Source organism: Vespula vulgaris, chromosome 22 (genome assembly GCF_905475345.1).
Source record: "Vespula vulgaris chromosome 22, iyVesVulg1.1, whole genome shotgun sequence".
NCBI lineage: Eukaryota > Metazoa > Arthropoda > Insecta > Hymenoptera > Vespidae > Vespula > Vespula vulgaris.
Genome location: NC_066607.1, coordinates 1298431 through 1314823, shown reverse-complemented (window position 1 = coordinate 1314823; position 16393 = coordinate 1298431). Strand labels below are relative to the sequence as shown.

The 16393-nt window shown below is 45.6% G+C and overlaps 1 long non-coding RNA gene across 1 annotated transcript in view; it reads left to right on the top strand.

The window, feature by feature from the left end:
• The window catches only part of LOC127071634 (uncharacterized), a 103631-nt gene extending 95422 nt beyond the window's left edge, over positions 1-8209 (top strand). Inside the window, exon 3 of the long non-coding RNA XR_007785161.1 lies at positions 7948-8209. This is a non-coding gene — a long non-coding RNA (uncharacterized LOC127071634). The remainder of the gene's footprint in view (positions 1-7947) is intronic.
• The last annotated feature ends 8184 nt before the right edge of the window (positions 8210-16393 follow it).

Here is a 16393-nt window from a genome sequence, read left to right as displayed (position 1 = left end):
AGAGAGAGAGAGAGAGAGATGCGCTTTCGCGAGATAGAGGCAAAATGCACGGCACGTATCAAAATTTCGTATTGCGAGTTCTCTGCCGTTTCCTAACGACCAGCTTACTCTCTTCTTCTTCCTCTCTCTCTCTCTCTCTCTTTCTCTTTTCCTTTTTCTTTTTCTTTTTCTTTTTTTCTTTCCTTCTTTACTAACTTTCAACAAGCATTCTACGCTCTTAACATATATTCAGATCGTTTTCAATTTTAATTTGGAATCCCGCGTTTCAATCGCGTACCGTCAATGAGACGATTTAATTTTTTGAAAAAATGATTTTTCTATTTGGTCAGAACGATCGAGGTCAATTGTATCTTGTATGAAGAGCTACTAATTACTTTAACTCATCGATGTTGGTGCATAGCTGTCATTCGCATTCGTATCGGGTCAAGCGTAGTAGTTTAATTTGATCAAAAATCGGTGATTGGCAGGTAGGGCAGTGTAGATTCTACCAATAAATTAAATGATATAAAACCGAAACGCTTTCGAATCGTTATTAATTTGGAATTTTAACTTATATTACCATTGCTCTTCAAACATCGCTCGTTTTCATACGTCCGACGAGATCAACGCTTGCGCGGAGAACTAGTTTTATATATTTATTTTGTCATCCTCTCTCTCTCTCTCTCTCTCTCTCTCTCTCTCTCTCTCTCTCTTTCTCCCTCTCTATAGAGAAACAAAATTTCATTCAAATAATGAAATTATAAGCATCATCGTTATTACAATAGGTATGTAATAACGAGATAAAAGAAAGCCTTCGACGTTCGAGGAATAATCGAATCTCAAATATAAATTGTCACGGAGACACACGTGTTATTTCGAGAAAAATCTTAAAGGATGTTTCATTCGAAGGCATTATTTCTGATATCAACAAAAAATTATAATTTCTCTTTGGAAATATGAATTTTGATCTTCGCAGAAAGTTTGCATCTGAGTAGAAAGAGAGAGAGAGAGAGAGAAAGAGAGGGTTACGATCATCGAGAAAACGGAGTTCTACTTTACGTGAACACGCGCGTTGGGAGTTTATAAGCCGAGCGTGTCGATGAATAAATAACGACTCAGCAAACCTTTTCGGCGATAGGAGCACCGAAACGTCAGGATGGAAATTTTATTGTCAACGATCGTGGGTATCGAAGTGAATGAGTCTGAAATAAAAGAAGCGAGTCGAGTGAGAGAGGGCTGGCCGGTGGGGATGAACGGGGGTTTAGAATGGCAGTGCGCCCTCTGTCTCTGTTAATGCATCGCCTCCGGAATGGCCGATTAATTCCAACTACGGGAAGGAAGCGACTATAACTCGTCTCCGTGGAAGCATTCTTAATCCGCGCACTCTTTATTCTCAGGCACCGTTCTCTTCACCGTTTTCTCTATTTCTCTTTCTCTTACTCTTCTACTCTTTTACTCTCTTTCCCCTCTTTCCACGTTTCTCTCTCGTTCTCCTTTAGAAAGAAATCTCCTTCCTCGTCGTAGTAGTAGTAGTAATAGTAGTAGTAGTAATACTGATAGTAGTAGTATGGAAAGGACCGTGGCGTAGTCGTTTCTCTGGTGTTTCGGTTTTAGAAGGAGCCAGGACTTTGCTGCCAGAGGAGAAATACACTTTGCTTCTTCGTCGAAGAGAAAGGCTCGCTATTTTATGGCCGAGCAAGTGCACTTCTTATTAGGATTCTTTCGAAAGCGGTTTATCGGGAACGACATGCCTCTGTCCACGCTTTTACCCGAGATATATATTTTCTGTATCTTGCGGAACGTCGAATTTACGCCACCGAGGGTAAAAGAGAGAAAGATGGTTAGAGAGACAGAGAGAGAGAGAGAGAGAGGGAGAGACTAAAGGGATGAATATTTATCAGGCAGAAAAACTTTTTCCCGACAATTATCAATGCATTAATTACGCCTTTTACCCGTTTGTTCGGATGAATTTAGAAAACGCGAGGTCTACATTCCGGCACTTCATTCTCGCCCACATTTTTCACTCGGGTATAGAGTGGGAGAGAGAAGGGGGTTGGGGGATGAGCTTTAGAAAAGGGGTAGACACGGACGGAAACGAAGTTCGGCGAAACACGTACGGCAATTATAGTCGGCCATCCCCGGGAAAATAGAGGGGTTTCTATCCCGCGATTGTTATCTACACGTGTTGTTTATTGATTGTCTCGTTGTCTCGAAGCAAACCTGGAACGTACGTCGCGCGGACTAAAAGCGCGGCTGGTGGTAATTGCCAGTGGCGAGAAGAGGCGTAACAAAATGTACGTTCCGCGCGTGTATTCGAAGAATTAAATTCCCGAATGGATTAAAGCTAAGCACGGGGAATCCGTAGGTACGTATGCAAATTTCGTTCATAAACGTTGCACGACGCCGGCGAGAGTTTTGTTAAGATATCTTTGCACGCAAAAACCTTCCTTCCGAGGCCGTTATCGTTACTACGTTATTCAGGTTCGTTGCCAGCATTACTATTGTTCCTTGAAGAAGTGCCTACCGTCTATCGCGCCATTTTCATTTTCCGTCTTAAGCGGAATAAACGGAATGAAGTGTTTATTTCGATTTAAGGAATATAATAAGTACGAATAATTTTAGTTAAAGGAACAGTTTGAATAAGATCAATAAATTTTCAGATGTTAATAATACTTCGTACGGAAAAATAAGATTTCCATTAGGCAAACGTTCGCGTGAAACTTTTGATGAAAAAGTCGATATATACAGAGAGAAGGGATAGATCTTACAAAAACGATCGACGAAATTCCAGGGAGTACCGAACGATCTCGACGGGAGTTCTCTATCCAATTTTCTTTGCATGATCCCGCGATGAACGGCGTGTATCAGGAGACTCTTGCGAATGGCGAACGAAAGAAAATAGTCGATGGGATGGATGATCGGGGGTAGAAAGAGCGAGAAAGAAAGAAAGAGAGAGAGAGAGAGAGAGAGAGAAGGCTAGAGGTTGCTTCTCCACACTCTTCATCCAAATCGACGAGTCCAGGCAGAGCGGCGAATTCCTCGGAGAAATCTTCGCGGTGTTACATCATCCGCGTGCTTCCCGTACAGGCAACGAATTTGTTTCGCATTGTGCAACCTCGAAAAATGTTTGAGATACTTTCGCGTCTCGATGCACAGCGCGAGGAAATAAAGAGGAAGTTCGACAAGAGGAAGTCGCGTCCAGACTTCTTTGAAAAATTCTCTCCTGGGAATCAGTGACTCGGGTATGGAAGAAGACTAGGTACGATGATTCGGGTCTTAGTCAACTTCTCGATCCACTTCATCGGAGCTTTAATCGGTGTTCCTGTGTCAGCAATCGATGCTGCTTTCTTCTTACGACACGTTGTGTTAGAAGATGCCTTAGCTGGTATGCACGTTGTATCGAGCACATAGGAGAGAAAGAGAAAGAGAGAAAGTCGGAGGAAGATCCAGATGGAGAAAGAGAGAGAGAGAGAGAGAGAGAGAGAGAGAACAGCCGACAGCGTGTACGGCGTTAACGGGCTGCCATTTTCGATAAGAGGCGTTGCAAGGACGACACTGATCGCGTACGACGTGTAGGCAAGCTGCTCGTAAAGTGTTTAGTTGAGGGGAAGGTAGAGCTGTATAGGAGGGAGGAGGAGATCTCGTAGGAACGGGGTAGATGAGTTAAACTACACGAGGTCTGACGGTAATAATTGAGTGCCGCTCTGTCTAGTTAGCACTTCGTGCCACCGGCTGGCTCTCGTCACTTTATCGACTAAACGACAGCGATGCGTGACAAATCCATCTTGTCTTAACCGCCGACGCCGAAGCGATTATCGACGTTACCGTGAGGAGGAAGCGCCAGACTCGCGACATTCTGAAGATGTGTCGATGAAAGGAGTAGGCCTAACTCGAGGCATCGGGAACGATCAAAAAACGTCTTGAAAGCTATTTCGGCTCATCTTTTCGTCTTTGCAAATAATTTGTTAAGAATCGTTAAAAGAAGAAAAAAAAAGGAAGAAAGAAAGAAGAGTCAAGAAAGTATTTACTTCGTTTTTATTCATTAATCATTTCTTCGTAAGATGTACGAAAAATTCATTACGAATCATTTCATCTATTTCGATTGGGAATCGTAAGGTATGATGTTATTTACATCCATATTATTTACATCCATTTTATATCGTTAATGTTCTATTTCTATTGAAAGTATCTATCGATCGCAGAAAAATATGGAAAAAGGCGCGAGAACTCGGGGATGGGGTGAGGGTGAGGGGAACGGGAATGCTCGGTGGTGCATCCGTCTCCGTTAGGTTCGGTGAAGCTGTTCTTGCGACTAAACAGCGCCGCCGTTGCAAGGAGAAAGATTTACGCGACTCGTCGGCAAGTGGCGGTAGTAGAGATATCAGACGCAAAAGGGAGGAAGTGTCTGGCTCGTTTGTCTCATGCACTTTTTCGGAATCTCTCGGCTCCTTCTACGGGATTCAGAATCAGTAGAGAACTAGTGGAGGATGGTTTGGGGAGAGTGAAGGGATGGGAGAGCTAACGGGGGAAGGGGGGAAAAGGAAGAGGATAGTTAACGGGCTCAGAAACGCAAGAAACGCAAGCAGACGAATGGTAGTCGGCCAAGATCCGGTGAGTTTGGCTCTCGAGTGAATAATTAAATTACGCGAGTGAGAGATCCCGCGATGGGGCGAAGAAGGTGGTGTAAGGTGGTGGGACTGAAGGGGCAAGATGAAGAGAGAGAGAGAGAGAAAGGGGAGGGGAGAAAGGGATGCTGCCTGCCTGTTCGTTTGCTGCTTGCTTGCTTGCTTGCTTGCTTGCTTGCCTGCTTGGCTGCTCGAGGATCGAGAGCGCGCCTTGGAGGAGGCTCAAAGTTGAAATTTCACGCGCCATTGTTCGATCCTCCCGCCGAAGGAATAGGAGTTAGAAGCATTTAGGGAGCGAGGCACGGGGCGGTGAATTACGGTCGTAGATACGGTGAGACGTGGCAGAGAGAAGGGTGAAGGGAGGAGAACGAAGGGACCCCAGGAGGTGGGTGGACGAAGGTGGAATCACTGAAGGAAGAGAGAGAAAGGGATGGAGATAGATAGGAACCATGGTAGGGAAGTAAAGGCGGAGGGCTGCTGGGTCTGAGACTTTAATTCCGGGCTACATTCGCACAGGCCACGCGCTTCTTCGGCCTAAACGACTTCGATTTCGAGTTGGCCGCGGTGAAACGAGATTAATCGCCCTTCCTTTGTTCTCCTTACGTGAACTCCTTCGCGTCGCGCTCTTCGGCCCATCGGCCAAATCTTTCGATCGTTAAGACCGACCCTTCGACTGGGTGACGATCCTCGAAAGGGTCGATAGTTCTCGCTGGCCTATGCGTTTTTTTCTTCTCTCTTTCTCTTTCTCTTTCTCCTTTTGTCTATCTCTCTTTCCCGATAAACCTCGAAACCTTCTTCTTGGCCTCTTTAGCGAAGATATTAAACCGATAAAGGTCAAATCTTTTTGTCCCCTTCTTGATTCTACAAGAAAATTTATACGAAAAGATTTATATGTCGAACGTGGAGAAAAGCGAGTATTAAAACTAAATGCCGGACATTTTCGTTGGTTGTGGAACGAAGGACCTAGATATCTCTCTCTCTCTCTCTCTCTCTCTCCTATTCTCTCTAGTACCTTGCTGAAAATTTCGTAGCGTCGCGTTCTGTCACACACAAGCTGCCGTTTTGGCAATGCAAATGCTATCGTCGTATATATTGAAAAAGAGGAAAGAAAGAGAGAGAGAGAGAGAGAGAGAGAGAGAGAGAGAGAGAATGATGCGTGCGCCCAGAAACGAAGATGCGAATCGAAAGACTGAGGAGGAGGAGGAGGTAGAATCGTAGGAGGTGGGAGGAGAGATTTGGAGAAGCGAAGAGTATAGTGGAAGGAAGTGGAAGAGTAGGAGGAGGAGGAGGAGAGAGAGAGAAGAAGAAGAAGAAGAAGAAGAAGAAGAAGAAGAGAGAGAAGAAGAGGGCCCGCATTCTCGGAGATTATCGTGCTCGCCATCAGCGTATCACGGCGTCACAGGACAAGATTTATATGTAGAGTTTATTGTCGCTGAGTCCGCCCTACTGCGTTTTATGGATGTTTTTCGAAGGAGCGCTGCCGCCCGCGTGATCTATCGCGGCACCCTCACCCTTCCAGCCCCCGCCACCCTCACCGACAGCCTCCCTTCTTTCTCTCCTTACCCTTCTCCTCCTCCTTCTCTTCCTCTTCCTCCTCCTCCTCCTCCTCCTCCTCCTCCTCCTCCTCCTCCTCCTCCTCCTCCTCCTCTTCTTCCTCTTCCTCCTCCATCTCTTTCTCTTCTTCCTCCCTTTTCGTGCTCCTTCCACTTTCTCTCCTTTGCTCTGATTCGGCACACTAGGGTGGTAGCACGTCCTCGTCGGTGGAGGGAGACGCAGAGGATTCCTAATGAACGCCACAACCGAGTCTCTTCCTTTGCTCTTTCTCTTTTCTCTCCTCCTTCCTTTTCTCTTCTCCCATTCCTCGTTTCTTTCTCCGCTGGTCTTCCAACTGTTACCGTAGCCAACGCCGCGTTGCTCGTTCCACACATTAACGCGAGATTTATACCGCGGAATCCTAGACGATATCGCATTTACATTTTTGTCGCATCTCTATAAACCACCTTAGCTAGATATACTCCTCGTTTGCTACCCTCTCGGCCTTCCTATCCTTACTACCGATCGATCAATTTTAGATGTCGTAATTTTTCAAGTAATAATAATATGCCGTGATGAATCTTTATGTTATTAATTAAACGAATAATGTACATATTACGATAACCGAAGAATATACACACACATATATATATACGTATATTTAATATGGAACTGCAAATAGCTGTATATAAATACTTGGATCATTCATCAGTCCTATCGACGTCACGGTCGTTCATCCATCGTATAGAATCGATTGCCACCCATCTATATCTACAAGAGACACGATATAGGACAATATAGGGTAGGATATAGGGATATATAGGGATATGTGAGGATGCATACGATATAGGTCTGTGCATACGAGAGAGTTAGAGATTTGGAGGACGCGCGAGAGAGCGATCCTGTCTTCGGGATGTGCGAACGCGACGCGACGGCGAGCGACCTCGATTCCCCATAAACACGTGAACGGGAGAGGGAGATACATGGCGGCAGTATGTTACACGTGTTACCGGCCAGCACGTACGGGTTACGTCCGGCAGTCAATCGCTCTAATACTCGCACCGAGTGCGCCTCGGTGTATACAGCTGTCGGTGGCGATGCTTGTGCGCGCTGCGCTCCGATACCTATATTTCTATCCCTCTCTCTCTCTCTCTCTCTCTCTCTCTCTCCGTCTCTCTTCTTCGCTCTCCAACGACCATGCACGATCTCTCTCGTTGAGGCTCTCCACCTCGCTTCGCAGGAACTACATCACCAAGTGATTACCTCGGCCTCGTCCTCTGCACCCTTTCTCTACTATCGCCACCACCACCACCACCACCATCACCACCACCACCACTACCACCACCAACAACAACAACAACATCACCGTCATACTCTACTGCATTCGTCCTCCTCTTCTTCCTCCTCCTTTCTCCTCGCCCTCTCCGATCGTTTTCTGCTTCTCTGCGGCGTGTTACCAAACTTCAGCGGGTAAACCGAGTCACCGTGTCGAAAAAAATGCTCTTTCCTCCTGTACTTTCTCGTCCATCGTTCCGTCATGATTTATCGTCTATGGGACGAGAGAGATCGCTTTGAATTCACGCGTTCGTGAAAATCGCCAGGTAGATAGATACATATGTACGTAGACAGACAGATAGATAGATAGACAGATAGATAACTCTACAAGTTCTTCTTTTTTCTTGGCTCTTTCGCTTTTTGTAATTACGAAGCGATTTGTTTATTCTTCCTTAATTTCGTACAGAGAGATTTCTTAGATACTTCTCGTCATTCTTTTTGTTTCCCTCTTTTCTTTTTGTTCTTTTTCTTTCAGAAATTCGACGTCGAGAAAAAAGCAACCTCCGTTTTTCGTTTGATCGAAAATATGTAGGTAAGTATCTTCTGTTGCCTTAAGTCAACCGAGTAAACCGTGCCACGTGCAAAAAACGTACACGACGAGATCGGGTCGACGTAAAGCTAAATTTAGATTCAAAGGTAGAACTGCTGGACGACGTCGCTCGTGGAGGTTCTTACGCGCGCGTGAATCTTGAACTCGTGACATTCGTAGTCCAATTAAGACTACTTTCATCGGCGAGGCATGGATTACTCACTCGACCCCCTTCCCCGGCAGTACGGCAGCCTTATTATGCGTGTTTAACAAAGCTGAGCTGATTATATCAATAAATTAAGGAAAGCCGTACAAGCTCTTTCCTCTCGTAGCGTTTCCTACTCGCGGACGAGTAGTCAAGCTACGACGATGAAAATGGTAGTAGTAGTAGTGGTGGTGGTGGTGGTGGTGGTGGTGGTGGTGGTGGTAGTGGTAGTGGTGGCGATGATGGTGATAGTGGTGGTGCAGTAAACCCCCGTATGGGTATGGTCTACGCCGTAGTCCCGGAGCTGCTTTACCAAGACGTACATCACCGACGTCCAGCTCGCTCCGCCCTGAATTATGCTCGACAATTATACCTATCTGGCCGTGCGGTGGGCGTTATTATCATATTATACCACGTTACCCCTCTCTAGCGCCTTTAACGTTAACCTAACTCTAACGGACGAAGAAAGAAAACATTTCGATTCGTTCTCATCTTTTTCTCTTCCTTCTTTCCAAATGCATACGTACTTACGTATCATTCGATCGAACGGATAACTTTATGATATTATTTCAAGTACTTAAGATCGGTTCCCCCATAGCCAGAGCTAAAAGGGGAAAACGTTCTTTAGGAAAGTATAAAAATGGTCAAGCCAGAAAATCTGAACTATCGGGAAGCAATGATTTTCAGAGTCCGATTTCTTTTGATAGGACGGAAGAAAAGGAAAAGACGTAGGACGACGAGGGGTCTCGTAGAAGGGAGGGGGTGAGAGGTGCACCGAGCTCGAACCGTTCGATCGATCGACGCGTGTCCCTCTCCGTGTGGCAATCGGGCCTGGAGCCAAAGCCCGTGCTCTGCGGGACGGCCGTGAAAAATCCCTGAATTATGATAATGGCGGCGACATAATGCGATCCAATGAGGCAATCAAGGGGCGGCAGCGGCAGTGGTGGTGGTGCCGGTGGTGGCGATCGTCGGTCGACGGTATCGATGGCCGATGTTGGTGTGCTACGCCGAGGGGTGGAAATAGAGAATGGAAGGGGGTGAAAGCGCGAGTTACGCAAGCCGGCTCTCGTATTAGTGTTACCGGCCACCGAGCCGAGCCGAACGAGCAACCGGGCGATCTATGTGCCGGGGACGATACAGTGCGTGTACCAGGTATAATTGCCGTTCGTGGGCAGCAGTTGCTCTAGGAGGACCAGTTTCCATCAATCAGCACGGCTAAACGGCCGCTTGCGAACGCGCACGTACGCGCACAAAAGCTCTTCTCACTCGACCGATTCCAATTCCATCGACGAGAGTCCGATTTTACCACGGACTACTTTCCTTCCTTTCGATTTCTTTCTTTTCGTGTAATTTTCTGGAGAGGATTAAAAGATAGAAAAAAAAGAGGAAAGGTAAAAAGGAACGAAAAGAAAAGAGAAACGAAAACGAAAAAGATATCGATCCTACCGCGAACCGAGGATTTTAATTTCGCCGTATGTAATCTAACAAAAATTTTTCCCCCAAAAAAATATCCTTTCCCGTGGTTACCCGCGGAATCATCTCTCATGATTTGCTACTTTATAATTGAAATAATGATACGCGATGGTTATTAGTGGGCATTCGTTCGCTTAAACGAGCGCATATTTATTATCTTTTAAATTATATCTCGGGGGTTGTTTTACCGTAAATGAGTCCCAGAGTACGTTCCGATGCATTTTATTTCATATTTCTAATTATTAGTAATGTACATCCTACGCGATACGAGTACCTAAATGCGCTCGCAATTAAAATGCGCAATTCGTCGTTACGTTAATCCAAAATATTACGAATACACATATCGATATTAGGGGAGGGAAGGGGTGGGGAAAAGAGGGGAAGGAAAAAGGAAGGTCGCTCGGCATAATGGAGTTCGACGCTTTTGTTTCGGTAGTAACGTTAATTAAAAAAATTGCGGCGATAGAATTATCCCGATTATTTCGAGTACGCGTTTGACTCGCTTTGGAAACGATTTTCCTGCCGCTTCAATCTTCAAATTTCCATGGGAGATTTTCGTAATCGCTGGCTCGATTTCGTCGAGGGCGTCGATCAACGAGGATGCGCGAGTGCGCGTGCCAATTTGGTGACTGTATCCAATATACCTGTGCAAGCATAGAGAACCGTTGTGTGCGAGCATACAGAACGGTTGCGCGTGTACGTAGAGGAGCGAGCACTGCTGATAGGATGGGACGCCATGCGGGGTAGTTATGGGACCACGAGGATGTTAATGACCATAAACAAGCAATCACTGTAATCCGCCATGAGTCACTCCAGCTGTCTGGCTAGCTACATAGATACGACCTGCCATATGCCCTGCCTAACCGAGCATTGCTGGATATGCGCTAGATCATCCGTGTTCCTACGGTTAAACCAGACGCTTCGCTATCGAGCTTCCGCGTGTTATCCTACGAGCATGTCACCGACGAAGTTCTTCGATTTTTCTCCTTTCTTCGGGGACCATGAAAATTTTCAAAAAAAGAAACGAAGATAACCGACCGCTTGATATCGGTTTCACCGATCGTCATATGTACTTACGGTCACGTAGGTGTTATTCGATGAAAGTGAAATCATATTCAAACTGGTAATCTCCTCTATCCAACCGATATTCCGATGCTGAATAAGCGTCCGGGCAAAGCGTGAGAAAATCACCGACAATTTCGAAAATCGACGACTTACGACGTAGTTTTATATCCTCCCTCGTGGAAGTGGATGGAGAAAGAATGAGAGAGACAGTGAGAAGGAGGAGGTAGATAGCGAAGGAGAAACAGAAAGAGAGAGAGACAGAGAGAGAGAGAAAGAGAGGGAGAGAAGAAGAAGGAAGATGGGTAAAGAGCAGACCCGATATCGACATCTACGGCGAACCTTACGATCAAGGCTTACGACGATCGTAAATACGTCGACGATACAACCATCTCCTCCCGCTCTCTTCCTCTCTCTCTCTCTCTCTCTCTCTCTCTCTACATCGGTTTTCCAAGAAACTACGAAGAAGGGAAAGAAGAAGAGCGATGAATAGATAGACAGCGAAGCGAAAAAGGAGGCGGTAAGAAGGTAGAAGAGAGGAAAAGGGTCAAAAGAGGTATAACAGAAATAGAGTAGCTAACCGTGCCGAAACATTTTACGAGTATCGATCTCTGACATAAAACTACTACTTCTACTTATGTCGTAATATCTACACGCGTGTGTCAAGTTCTTCATGATGAAGGTATTACCTTACACGCGTTACCTACTACTTACCTACATACACTTACATATCTCTTCTCGTAATACATACCCGATGATTGCATTACTTGAAGAAATACCATCAAAGTCCAACGTTCGAGACGATCGGAACGATAACTTGCCTAGATCCTTTTTAAATGATTGCCATTCCGAAGATTGACGTGCTTTTCGATGAGTTATGTGTCTCGTATTCCCTATAAGATAAATTGTATTTCTTTTGAAAAATACTTTCAAGAATTGGCCGAGACAGTGATATGGATACGTAGCGTCCTCGAAGGAAAATCTAGGGTGGTGGGTTAAAGACAGAGAAAGAGAATACATAGAGAAAGAGAGAAAGAGAGAAGAAAGAAAAGTATGCCAGTCAGGCGAAGCTTGCCTCGCTTCGCTTTGAGCGTTAGCGGGCAAGATCGCGGAAAGTTGGCGATGACGGCGGATGTTATTGGCAGCGAGGCCATTCGTCGCGATGATGGATGCCTGACAGGCGCTCCTCGCTCGCTCGCCAGGCAGTTATAATAAGTAATGGGCTCACTTCCGCCGCCATCGCGCTGCCTGAATGCCTGACTGCTTTGCTCGGCCATACCTCCGATGCCCTGCGAAACCTTCGTGCCTCTTTCTCTCCTTTCCCTCTCTACCTCTTTCCTTTTCTTCCCTCTCTCTCTCTCTATCTATCTATCTTTCTCTCTCTTTCTTTCTTTCTCTCTTTCCCTAGCTCCGTCTTTTTCCATCTTCGCCTCTTTCTCGTCGCTCGACTCGTTCCCTCGGGCTGAGTGAGGCCAGGCCACTCGTCTTCCTACTCTTTCCATCCCGCCTCCGCCTCCTCCTCGTAATAACTACAAATCTGTCACGCATTAATTCTCCGTCCGGCATAAATTCGAGCACGGTACAAGCGGAGAAGGAAAAAGTTATCGCGGGGGTTGGGACGGCAACTCACCCCCCTCCTCCTCCACTCCTTTCCCCTAGCCCACCCTCAGCCCCCGACCTTCACCGCTCTTCTCCTTCCGTCCAACGCGAATCCGAGTCTCCCTTTGCCCTTTCGCTCGCCCTTATACTTGTCCACGTCTCCTTCTCTCTCTCTCTCTCTCTCTCTTTTTTCCTCTTGCCTAAAGAGAAAGGGAGACAACGAATATGCTTGAGAACGTGCTCGGTGTGATGGTTAAGGGTGGAACGGGAATGGAAAACGGTTTTACATCGTGTCTCCATTTTTATTTTTATTTTTATTTTTATTTTCTATTTCGTAATTTCACGCTATGCCATGACAACTTATATGTATATATATATATATATATACACACACACATATATATGTAGTTTTATATATATATATAGTTATGTATTACATAAATATTGGACATAACGCCAAAGTATTTCTTCACCCTCCCCCCCGTTTGAAAGTACTTTCTCTCTCCCTCTCTCTTTCTCTCTCTTTCTTTCTCTCTCTTTCTCTCTCTGGTTCTCGCCCGAGATTGCGGTCGAAGTGATTGCGGGCAAGTTCGCGCGAAGTTTTCATTTGGACTTAGGTGGGAGTTGTCGGAAGTCAGTCATCGGTGCAATCAACGCGAGAGTCCGGCGGAACTTTGCGAGACGGAGTTTGTAACGTTGGTCGAAAATCAACGAACGTCTTTCTCGAAATACCATTGCCAGTCTTTCATTGATCTTTAGCAATTTTCCTCAAATGAAATACGTCGATATAGTTACGAAGGGATGAACGATTAACGAAGTATTTAAATTATTTTCCATTCCAATTTCGGCTTCCATCAGAGCGAGAAAATAAGATCAGTAGAGAAAGAGATAGAAAAAAGAGAATCAGAGAAAGAGAGGAAGAGAGAAAGAGAGCAAAAAAAAGGAAAATCGGTAGCGTGTAACGCGTGCTCGCTCGAATCGTCGCGTCGATCGTGAAACGCGCGGCGGGGGCAGTTATTTGCAAGTGTTGTGAATTTATATGCGGCAGATAGGGGTAGGTGCGAGTTCGAGTTCGAGTTCGAGAGAGAAAGAGTGAGAGAGAGAAAGAGAGAGATAGAGTTCAAAAGTTCGAGAGAGAGAGACAGAGAGAGAGAGAGAGAGAGAGAGAGAGTAAAAGAGGGAGTGGTGCAACGGGGAGATTCGCTCGACGTTCCGTTGTTTATCGAAGCGGTATGCCGCGCTACGTCTCTCGCTCCACTTTTGCGCGAGCCAGCATCCACTCTCTCTCTATCTCAATCACCGATCGCTGCGCCAATATTATCGCGAGGCTGTTCTCGATTCCGTGCTCGTAATCGTTCTCTTTTTTCTTTTTGTTTTATTCGTTTCCCCCTTTATCCCCCTTTTTTTCCTTTTTTCTTTTTTCCTCTCTTTTTCTTTTTTACGAGCGATGCTTGTTATTAGATACTACGAATCGTGGAAAAAGAAATCAAGCACGTCGAATCTCAATCTTTTTAAACAGCGTACGTAGTAAGTGGGCGAGAAATATGGAAACGAGAGTAAAAAGAAAAAAAGTAAAAAGGGAGAAGAAAAAGTGAAAGAAAAGAAATGTCTAACCGGTCGAAAATAATATAGAGAGTAAATAATGTATGTAGTCGATCGATCGTATCGATGTTCGAAAGATTCGAAAAGAGAAGATGATGTCACGATGGAAAAGATCACGTAACGGATTTAGTTTGTACGAATAGATTGCTCGTTTCGTATTCAATGTAATAGACTCGTTACAAATAGCGGTTCGGTTGGGTTAAACAGGAGAATCCTCGAGAAGAAGGGAAAGGGGAGGTTGGTGGGGAATAAGGTGGCGGAGAAGACAGTGGTAGAAGCTGGCGAAGGCCGCATAGAAGACGGAAGAGAGAAAGGGAGATACAGAGAGAGATAGATAGATAGAGAGAGAGAAAGAGAGAGAGAGAGAGAGGGAGAGAGGGATGGAGAACAGCTACCCTCTTGCTAGCTTCGGTGACGAGAGGAAGCGAGGAGACTACTTCAACGACCGTGACAAATAACTCTCCTTCAACGGGGGTCTGCATCATTTAATTTTCCTTAGCCCCGCCACTGGAATCGATGATCTCCTCTCTCGAGTATCTTACCGAAGACGAATGGGATGACTTAGACGGCGTTTCGCCACCTTCCCGGTACTAAAAGCCGGAGGTAGATCGATCAGGCAGGATCCCAATTATTCGCGGAAAATTAACCCTTGACGTTTTCGATACCATCCATCGAAGAGCGATTAATGACCTAAATCGTTCGATTCACCCTGTCTTAATCCGTTTCATTATCTCTTTCTCGTTTTATTATTTCTCTCTGTTTAGGTTTTAAGAGATTATTTTTCTTTTTTTGTTTTTTGTAAATTCGAGAAGGTACAATACACGTTAAAGTGAACTCTCGTTCGTGATATCTTTGAACCCTCGAAGGGTTGTCAAGGGACTGTGCGAGAGAAGGGTTCGAAGAATCGTAGGTAGGTTTGAGAATAATCTCGAGGGTAATCGGAGACGAAGGTAGATCTAAAGAAGAACCTTTCGATAGCAGCCGAGGGAAAAATTAGAGCCTCCTGTAGAATTGGAGAACGGAGATTCTAATTTTCGGGAGGTAGTTGTACGGGGATGCGATAAGAGGGAGAGAGAGAGAGAGAGAGAGAGAGAGAGAGAGAGAGAGAGAGAGAGAGAGAGAAAGAGAGAGAGAAAGAGAAAGAGAGAGAGAATGAGAGACAGAGAGAGGGAGCATCGCCTCAGTTCGGGCGATTCTCCCGACATTTACAGCCTTCAATTTGCCTTCCGAGAAAGTGCCGGTAGTGGGCAAGCCAGGAATGTTAATTAAAGCCGTTCGCTCCTCGATCTCGCGCTTCGACTAATTAGTCGCGCACAATGCCATCGTGAACGGCAGCGGAAGAGTCTGCGGAAGTGAGCGAGTACGAGGAAGAAAGACAGAGAGAGAGAGAGAGAAAGAGAGAGAGTGAGAGAAAGAGAGAGGAAAAGAGGGTGAGTAGCCAAGGGTGAAGACGAGGGAGAGAGGACGAGTTGCCCGTGGCAGACGGAGATCACTTCACTCGGATACCCTCCGATATCTCGCGTTCAAAGGAACTGGCGAATGTCAAACCCGCCCGCTCGCATCTACTGTCTGCCCGTTCGAAAGAAGAATGCCAATTTGCCGAAAGCCCTCTTCGCGGTGGCGAACGTCACCGGTTGAAAATCTTCAAATGGATGGTCAGAATTCCAGAACCGAGATCTAACGCATTTACTATAGCTCGTTTACGTATGTTTCATCGTCTCGATCTTCTTCGTCCTTATTTCGTATAAAGGAGAACAAAAAATATTCGAGAGCTTTGTTTTTCTCCTAGATGATCCTAATCGAAAGGTAAAATCTTATGAGCAACGCTTTGACATAATATTATTTAAAGAAAGTATCAGACTTTGGTGATTCTTTTGACGGTAGAGGAATAAAGTCGATCACCGTATTCCATTGATTTCGATTCTCAGTGAAAAGTTAGCGTTCCGAGATATACACTAATACGGGGCCAGGTATACCTACCTGACGTGGTACGCACGACGAAATATTCGTAAGATTCGGTATCGATTCAAGGTGCATTGTATGCAAATGCGTGCGCGATCGACAGAGACAGGTTGGTGGGAAGGAGGTGAAGAAGACTGTGGAGGGAGGGGAGGGGATCGGGTTTCTTTCCTCCTTCGGAATTTACGTCTCCGTTCTCCATCTTTCTCTCTTTCTTTCTCTTCTTATCTTTCTTCTCTCTCTCTCTCTCTCTCTCTCTTTCTCTTTCTCTCTCTGTCTGTTTATTTTCGCGGCATTTGTCCGAAGTACGAAGGAGACTAGGAACCAGTTAGATAGAAAACGAGATCGAAGAGAGTTAAGACGATCGTAACTGGGAAAAGGAGAAACGAGAAGAGAGGACTTTCTCTCGAAATCCGGCGGAAGGAGAGATCGTAGGAAAATTCCTGTACCAGGATAACACGCGGATACGAACCGTCGGGGTAATACAGTTAA